Genomic DNA, 9,728 nt, shown 5'->3' with positions numbered 1-9,728 from the left:
CAAAGGACCAGCTGGATCTCCTGTTGACCACATGACAAAAGACAGGGAAAAGCCCAAGGGCCACAAAGGTTTTCTTTTCCCTCAGCTGTTGCTGGAACAATCTGCCTTTGGACAGCCCAGGTGCCTGTACTTGGTAGCAGAGCTGAGGTGAGCAAAAGCTTGAACTTCCTCTCTTGAAAGGACATTCAACTCAGAAAACAGTATATGCTGTGATAGCAGAGCAATACCCATTTTTGTAAGATTAAAAAATGTGCTTATCTTCTAATAAGCTATTAATTAGAAATAAGCCCTGCAAATATTAGTTTTCAGACACATAACATGGTAAAATGTATCAACTGTATGCATATAAGATTGTAGTGAATGTTATCTAATAAAGCAGTAGTTACCCTGTAAAGGATAAATCTAAGCATTTTTTTATGTGTGATCAAGACAGTTTTTTCCCCAGTTTTCATTAAATAACACTAAATTTTTATCCCATTTGTAGTAAGAAGGCAGGTCTCTCAAGCACAATACAGATGAAATACCATAGACAGAAGTTTCACTTTAAATGAAAGTTATATTCTAATACCACATTAAATGCACATAAATCCAGTAAAAACAAGTTGTAAACACCTTAAATCAGCCACTTTAGATAGCCATAGCAGTCCATCCCAAACAAATTTCAGCATTCACAAGGACAACCAGCTGAGTATTTGCCTTGCTTTTTATTTGGCAGGAAAAAAAAGCAGAGTACAGTTACCTCATGTGTGTCAGAGACTGTAGCACAGTTGTGTTGGTTTGTAATTCTCCTTTAACAGGACACATCTTTATCAGTACTGATTTATACAAAGCATTTGTGTTGTGCTTTTGAATATTATTCTGCATCTGTTATGCCAGTCATACATAAAGTCAAATAAGTCTTTGATTCAAAACAACTTCCATTGAAAGATATATAAGCTTTGCCTGCACATAGACTTACACTGTTAGCAACAAATAGAAGTAGAAGTGAGTGTTATTTCTTCCTGTGAATATCTTTATGTAAAATCTGTGCCTTCAGCTAGTCATTGTACACAAAGGCCACAAGATGGTAGTCTTGCCTTGAAAAGTTATATGATGATTTATTTTTTTTTTAACCTAAATAAGGAGTTGGCTATCTCCTTTGTGACACCAGGGATTTTCATTTCCTACCCGAATTGTCTGAAATAGCTTCTCATTGAAAGTGAATTAAAGTAAAGAGGGTTTAAATCTCAGCTCAGTTTTTATCATGAAAGCATGATATATTTCTAGGAAAATTAAGAAAGTTCATAGATCAGTACTAACTTTAAAAAATTCAGAAAATTAGTGCAGCTAACAAATAACAGTTGTATTTTAGTAGGGTAAATCATTTACTTACAGGAAATTCATTGTAATTTTGACCCAGGACTGATTATTTCTTGTGATAAAAATAACTATGATGGATTATCTGTAGTAATCAACTACTTCAGTTTCCATAGTACCAAAAATATACTAAGCATCAGCAATTTTTAAAATCCAGGAGAGGTTTACAAAGGTTTGATATAATCAAGTGCTTAATTGGAGAATTATAATACCAGTTTACCAGATCCATAACTTATTCTAGCAGTTGCTAGTTCAAACTAGATACAGTAGCTAATTTCTTCTTCACATGTTTTGACTATTAGGTGATTGACTTTTATACAAGGAAAGGTGGGGTTTAAAATACATCGTTTGAAGTAAATATAGAAAGCCAATTCTTACATCTATATCCTAAACTAGCCCCCTAAAGGTAGATGGGTTTTGAAGGGGGAAACGGATAAGTAAACATCCATGAGAGCTGGATTTCTGTTCTGGTTCCTAATTCCTCAAAGCTGATCTAGCACTTTGAGCCGAAAGAAAAGTTTATTTTCTTTGCCAAAAGCGGTAGTACACTCTGTGATGAACAGTTATTTCAAGAATACGTGAAAGAATGAACCAAGTTTTCTCCCAGAAATTCTGTGATACACAAATTTGTTGAGATGCAGACAGATGAATCATCAGGTTCACAGCTTTTCTTGACAAATCTTGTTTTTCAACTAATGTAGACTTTAGCAACTATTCTGTACATCCTTTGCCTTCATCTCTTTATGTCATATTTTACTTTTGATTGTATCATTGATGGTCTTGTTCAAAAAGTCAATTTTTTTCATGTATTCAGGTTTTGATAATTATCATCACAATGAGTATTGACAGGTTTTTTTTTTTTTGAAATGGTAAACTTTTCGTATTTGAAATAAAAAATTTTAAATACTTTCAAGTAATGCTGGAAAAAGCATGTTTAAGTTTCAGATGAGAAATAAGAGAACTTTTGGATTGCTGGTGGCCTACAGCTAATCTATGACATCAGAAGTATTAGCTATTCTGTCACACTGAGATGATATGGTTAGAAAGGATTTACAATTCTGTGGTGTCCAAGAGCTAGCATTCTACCACTTCTGTCAAAGAAAAGACTCTTTTCTCAATGCTCCTGGCTAGGAATGAACTAAAGGCTCAAAAGGCAGCACAGCTTTGCAGAATTAGGAGATTTAAGTAGCTAGCTACAGGATACAGCAATAGAATTTACTCTTATATCAGTTTATTAGATTTAAAGCAAATGTTTTGGGTTTACTGGGAGATTTATGGCCTGGTTCTCCCTCCCTCCAGTAGTTTTGCACAAAAACTACTTTTCAGCAAATAATATATTCCAGAAGCATACTATCAGGAATTCACTCAACAACCCTTTAGAGTTATTTTGTCATGAATATTTTGGGACCTATAAATGAAACCAAGAAATTATGGAATAACTTTACACAAAAAAAATGCTATGTATAATTCCTTTAGGAAAAGACATTTTATGTGTGAATAATTATTATATCCCATCCCCCAGGAAATTAGACTTAATGGTCTTTTCTAAGAAAAAGATAGTAAATGTTATAAATTGCAAAAAGGTGTGTAGCAGAGTGTTTTTCATCCTTTAAATCAAAAAAATGAATAAGATGGTTTTTGTGTGCAAAAGATGTCTACAGAAGCAAATAATATGGCACAATAGTAGTTAATTAGTAGATCAAAACACTTAGTTCTGAAACTTCAACATATTAACTACATGAAGTATGAAGGTTTTCACTTTTAACCAGATTTTACTTTGCTGGACAACAAACGAAATTGTTCAATGTTGCCTGCAGGACTGGTTTTTGGGCTGAACATTCACATTTCCACCAGTATTTGAAGTGCATTTGAAGCCCATCTGGAGCCTATAGTTTAGTTTCCTTGGAAAGAAATCCAGTTTATACATCTCAAGGTTGCAGGTATTCACGGGCATATCCTCTAAGACAAATTTTTAGAAGTTTCTATGAAAAGCTTCATTTTAACCTGTGCTTTCATATGACCTTTAAGTTAAAGTAGAAAACTAAATCTGTAGAAAATTTATAGCTTTCTTAAAAATAAATTTATTTATGAAGAGGATTTTTGTACTAAACTATTTATTCAAGGTTTTGTTGTTCCACACCAAAGCATAAATATGATGTTCATATATCTTCACATGCACACACACACATTCTCTGCTTACTTAGATTAGAAATTCTCTAGTTACTTCTAGCTATTCATCATTAATTTATGAAACCAAAATTAAACAACATATATTCCACAATTTGTTCTCCCTCAACTTCAAGTAGAGCAGTGACCATCGCTATTATTGCCAGCTCAGAGAGCCATGAGTTTGGTCTTACCTGAGATTCTCTGGCAGTTTATAGCATCAGAATTAAAGGTCATACATGAGTTTACACAAGAGAGGTCACTTGTCACATTAATGCTCTGTTGTACTTAACTGTGGTACAGTCACTAGTAGCTAAACTTTCTCTTTCTCTAAACTAGTCTTTTCTCTCGCATATAATTTACTTTTCAAAGAAAAGGTCTTATCTTTTATTATTGATGTTGTGAGTACTTCTTTCATTTTTATTATGCATCAGTAGCTCAACTAATAGCAATACCTGCCACTAAATTTTTACATTCAGCATGGAAAATACTAAGTTGTGTGTAGCAACATTTACACACAATGGTAATGTTAACACACTTACAAAAACCTTTGCAAGCAAACTCTTCAAAACAGAGAGAGAAGAAAATTGAATTCCTGATAACTTAAGTCACACGTTACATAGGTGTTTGAGTTAGAAATAAAAGGTAGAAAAAAGAACAGGTCAACATCTCAAAAATTATGACAAATATGTAACAGGAAAAGAATAATTCCCTTAATCGTTATATTTTTACGCAAGTTCAATATGTTCTACTGTTAGATGTAATGTATTAAATATTAAACAGAGTTTGACCAGTGGCAGATTTTATAAGTAGTAAGCTGCTTCAGAGGATGGTCTCTAACTTCCTTTATTTTTTTCTACCTTATTTTATTGAACTATTGATTTCATTACATGATTTATGCGGCTATGAGATTAACATAATCTGCTGTCTAAGATTAGCAGTTTTGTTTATTCAGATGCCAGAAGTAATTCAAGTATTAAGACCATCACTGACAAAAAAAGTCTTATTCACATCTCAAGTGCAATTTAGACTCCTATATATGTCCAAGTGTAAATAGAAAAACAGTGTGCCTCGAGACATGTTCTATACATGTTAGTCTCATTTTCTTACTTTGTCAGTTAGAGAATCCAGAAGAACTTGACAGGATATATATATTCCCCTTAATTAAATGGTTGAGAGTCAATATAATATTTGTTTGTGTTATTTGGTGAACAAGTAAAACAACTTCTATGTGTAGGTGTGAAGTCATAGTGAAAAATCGTGGTGACCACATAGTTATTGCAAAGAGTTGCCCATCCATGTTTAATAGTTTTCTAGGTCTATCACATTTGATATTTTATCCTATTATAATTACTTTATACATATTACATTATTTTATTATTATTATTTGAGAATTCTTTGTGAAAAGCAGTTTATAAAACAGTTATATTTTGTTGCTGATAATCGTGTCTCTGGAGATTATGTTTCTAATTCTAATGTTGAAATAATATCAGTCTCTTCACAGCTGTCACCAAACCATTTCATTGAAAACAAAAAATTTGGTTTCTCAGACTTGATGATGATTTAATGGAGAAGTACAATTTGCAACTCTGCAATTAAATTATGTCTGAACATCTTAACACATTATTAACTTTTTTAATCCATGGGGAAACAACACTAAACAAATACCATGCTCATGGTAATGAAATACCTTGCTCTCCCTGTTTAGGTTCACCACAACAGTGGTAGCTGTTCTGGCCACGCAACCAACAAAGTACTTAATTAGCACTACACTGTATGGAATTCATACCTTAATGTCCACCACTTTACAACCTTATAAAGTTAATTCAGTCTGCAAACTTATCAGAAAAAACAGCTAGATTTTCACATGTCTCCTAAAAGCAGCCAATATATTTATTTTCAATACCAATAGCAATAAAAGAGTACTGTGGAACTCGGTTTAAGTTCTTTTTTTTTCTATTTTGGCTTCCTTTGACGTCTGTATCCTGTTAGTCCTTTTTCCTGTGAGTAGATTGCTCACTGTAGGTTATTCCCTTCCTTATAATTTACTTTTGCACTCCCAAATGGTTTTAAACTTAGAAAGCAATCACACGGTTAACTCCTAATTTGCTTTATGCATTGCTTCTCTCATCTTCTTTGCCTCCCTCTCCACAAATAAGCAGTTAAATAGCAAAGTTTTAATAAGTTTCAGCCAAAATTTATTTCTTTTTTGTTCCTGTTAGAATGCACTCAACTAACACATGCAACCAGATGTCTGATAATTTGAGGTAAAAGACCAGTTAAGCAGAAGTTACACTTTGTTTTTTATCCCTATCTCCTGACTTAGAGAGGCAGAGACACTGCAAATGCTTCTGTAAATGTAGTAGTTAAGCAAAAACTTTTACATTCTGAAGCTTTCCTAAACCAGCATATATTATGGCAAAACAAAATGAGCTATTTTTTCCCATTTTTAGTGCCACAAACCGAATGGCTGTTCAGAAGACAATCAAATTACTTAGTGTTTACCATCTAACCTAATCCCAAACTTTCCACATCCTCTTTCTGACAGCAAAAATCAGCATCATAACAAATCAACAAAATCATCAATGGAGTTAAGCTGTTCAACAAAGAATATTTCAAATCATATTTGATTAGTTTACCTAGTCCAACATGACTTTACCTAATGATCATATTTGAGCCTCTGCACTGTTTCCATTCTTAGAGTCAAAAAGTAAAAATGCAATAGGTTAACCAATATTCCAGATCTCAGAAAAAAAGAAAAAGACATAGATGCGATGCTGAGCCTGTACTGTTTGTCAACACAAAGAAAACTGAATATATGGAGTTTGTAGCACAATAGTTATTATATTCAGCATTACATGTGTGATGAAGTTGAGAGAAATACTGATAGTCTTTGAAAAATATCCCAATCTTTAGCATGATTCTGATAACACAGTGTAGTAGGAACTCCACAACTAAGACTGTAAAGCCAGTGCAAAAATATTGCAATTTGTCTTCTATACTTAAGAAATTTCTAAAACAGTGCTCTTTGAGGCATAGGCCCCGAGAAAGAATATAAAATCAAAGGAAAATGTAGGTTGGTGTAAGAAAAGGGTGTCTGGAAGTCATCGTGTCCAAACTCTGGCTACAAGTAAAAGTAGCTTCAAGGTCAGATCATGTTGCTTTGGATTTGCCCAGTTAAATTCAGAAAATCTCCGACAATGACAATTTCTTCTTATTGTGAAAATATTTTTCCTCACATTCATCTAGACTTTTTTCACTATCATTTATGACTATGCTTTTCATCCTTCCACAGTGTACCTCTGAGAATAGTCTGATTTGGTTTTCTTCATAATCCTTCTTAAAGTATTTGAAGACAGCAAACAGGAATCTCCCTAACCTTCTCTTCTAAGGCTAAATAAATCCTGTTCCCTCAACCACTATAGTCAAGAGGTAGGTAGGAATCCTTTCTTTCTCTGAGCTTTGAATCTGGCTGTAGGCAGTAAACACTGCCTTTGAGGAACTGTAGTATCCAATACCTGCACTAACCTTGATGAAGGTCATGACTATCATCTCTAAATAGTTGCCTAATTCAAGATGACTGGATCTTCCGTCAGCTTCAGGTAACATGTACAGTGAAGACCATTTAGGTAGAGATCGATACAGAGAGTATCTTGCATACACCATCTCTGAAGTATAGAACTCTGAGACAAGAGGCTGTTTTGCAGAGAATATCTTTAATTTTTTTATTCTTATTACATTTATGTGACATTTTAAATAAATTTTTGCCTCTTTTAGTCAGTAATATGACCAGAGGAGGAAAACCTTTCCTACTAGAACGAGCCTCTCCTGAATGCATCTCTTGGCCATTGCAGTTTAGTCCCACAGCCACTGGATGCCACTGCTAGCAATGACTTTTTTTCATATGTAAACATTTAAATGCTTTCTCTTTGCTGACTAGCTTTTGATTTTTTTCATCAGTGATCACAAAATGACAATTTTAGTCTCTTTGACAAGTAAGAAGGGGGGTCACCAGAACATATACCTTGGACTTCCAGAGGGAACACTTTTGCCAGTGTGGGAGTCTTGATGACAGTCTCCTGGGAGGCAGTCCTGAAGGGCAAAAGAGTCCAGGAAGATTAGCCATTTTTCAGGAAGAAAATCCTATAGATGCAGGAGCAGGACATTCCTATGTGCCAAAAGATGAGCCATCAGGGAATACCAGCCTAGCTAAACAGAGAGGTTTGACTAAAATTCAGGAAAAATAGGAGAATTTATAACCTTTGAAAGATGGGGCAGGCAGCTCAGGAGGACTAAAAGGATGTTGTGAGGTTATGCAGAGAGAAAATTAGACGGATAAAAGCCCACCTAGAAATTAATTTGGCTACTGCCATCAGCATAGTTTTGGGAAAGTCATATCCTGTTTGACTAACCTGATCTCCTTCTATGACAAGATGACCTGCCCAGTGGATGAGGGAAAGGCTGTGTATATTGTCTACCTGGACTTCAACAAAGCCTTTGACACCTTTTTCCACAGCATTCTTCTGGGGAAACTCTGCTCATAGTTTGGATAGGTGTACTGTTGGCTGGCTAAAAAACTGGCTGGATGACCAATCCCAGAGTGTTGATGAAAGGAGTCACATCCAGCTGGCGGCCAGTCACAAGTGGTGTTCTCCAGGGCTCAGTATTTGGCCCATCCCTGCTCAGTATCTCTATCAGTGATGTGGATAAGTGAATCGAGTGCACTGTCAGTAAGTTCACAGAGGACAGCAAGCTCAGTGGGAGTGTTGACATGCTGGAGGGTAGGAAGGCTCTGCAGAGGGATCTGGGAAGGCTGCATTGATGGGTCAAGGACAGTTCTGTGAGGCTCAACAAGGTGAAATGCTGGGTCTTGCCCTTGAGGCACAACAAACCCATGCAACATAGTCTTGGGAAAAAGTGTCTGGAAAGTGGCCCAGTGGAAAAGGACCTGGGGTTTAGAGCACAAGCCTTTATGAGAAGCGGCTGAGAGAGCTGGAGTTGTTTAGCATGGAGAAAAGGAGGCTGAAGGGAGACCTTATTGCCCTCTACAATCACCTGGAAGGAGATTGTAGAATGTGGGTGTTGATCTCTTCTCCCAGGTAACAAGCAATAAGACAAGAGAAAATGAACCAAGATGTACCAGGGGAGGTTTAGACTAGATATTAGGAAAGCTTTTTCACTGAAAGGATTCTCAAGCACTGGAATGGAAACCTAGGGAAGTGCTGGAGTCACCATCCCTGGAGGTATTTAAAAGATGTCTAGGTGTGGCACTTCTGGACATTGTTTGGTGGTGGACTTGGCAGAGTTGGATCAATGGCTGTATTCTTAAAGGTCTTTTCAATAGAAATGTTTGTATGATTCTACAATTTTATTACTTATTTTCTATCATCTTTTCCAGTGCTGTTGCTGTCTTTATCTTTTTTCTTCTAGATTCCTCATTATGCACTTGGTTCTGTTTAATAATAATAATGTCTGTTGTAAGTTCATTATCTCTGTATTACAGTTTTCAGTCTAAGAATTGTTATGCTTAGGAACCACAGCTCACGTATGAAGAAGTTATGCAAAAATATTTGCTAGGATATACACATCTTTCTATTTTTTAAACTTTTTAAACATACTGTCCTGTCTACTTTTTTCATTGAAATGATTGAGAAATTCAGTGGAATTTTGGCAGCTAAATATGTCTTGGTCATCAAGATATTTCCCTATGTGGAATTAAATAATGTTCACCCATATTTCATCAGAGTAGACTGATTTCCAAAATTTATTGTAGCAAAAATGTCTTCTCTAGAACAAGACTGAATACATCAACTGAATATATTTTGCTAGCTAACTTCTGATTAAATGGTCAACATTCAACTAACAAAACTACCCACAACCGCTTGTGGAATAACCAATATGCAGAAATTCCCTCAAAATTACATTGCAAATCTTGTGAAGTTACAGCCTTGATAGCAAACACTACTCTGACTTACAACTGATACTGTTCTGTTCCAGGTAGTAGTCTTCAACTGTAGCACCATTTATAGCACCGTGAGCACTGAAAAACTCAGGAAAACACATCTTATTATCTCAGACGTACAATTATGTCAATGTAGCCTACAAAATAAATGTTCTGTTACATTCACTATGGAAAAATATTTGTTAAGAATCAAAAAGCTTCTAAAATTAATGTGTAATATCTAACTAATCTTAATCTAAAGATA

Source organism: Chiroxiphia lanceolata, chromosome 1 (genome assembly GCF_009829145.1).
Source record: "Chiroxiphia lanceolata isolate bChiLan1 chromosome 1, bChiLan1.pri, whole genome shotgun sequence".
NCBI classification, from domain to species: Eukaryota; Metazoa; Chordata; class Aves; order Passeriformes; family Pipridae; genus Chiroxiphia; species Chiroxiphia lanceolata.
This window is presented reverse-complemented; position numbering follows the sequence as displayed.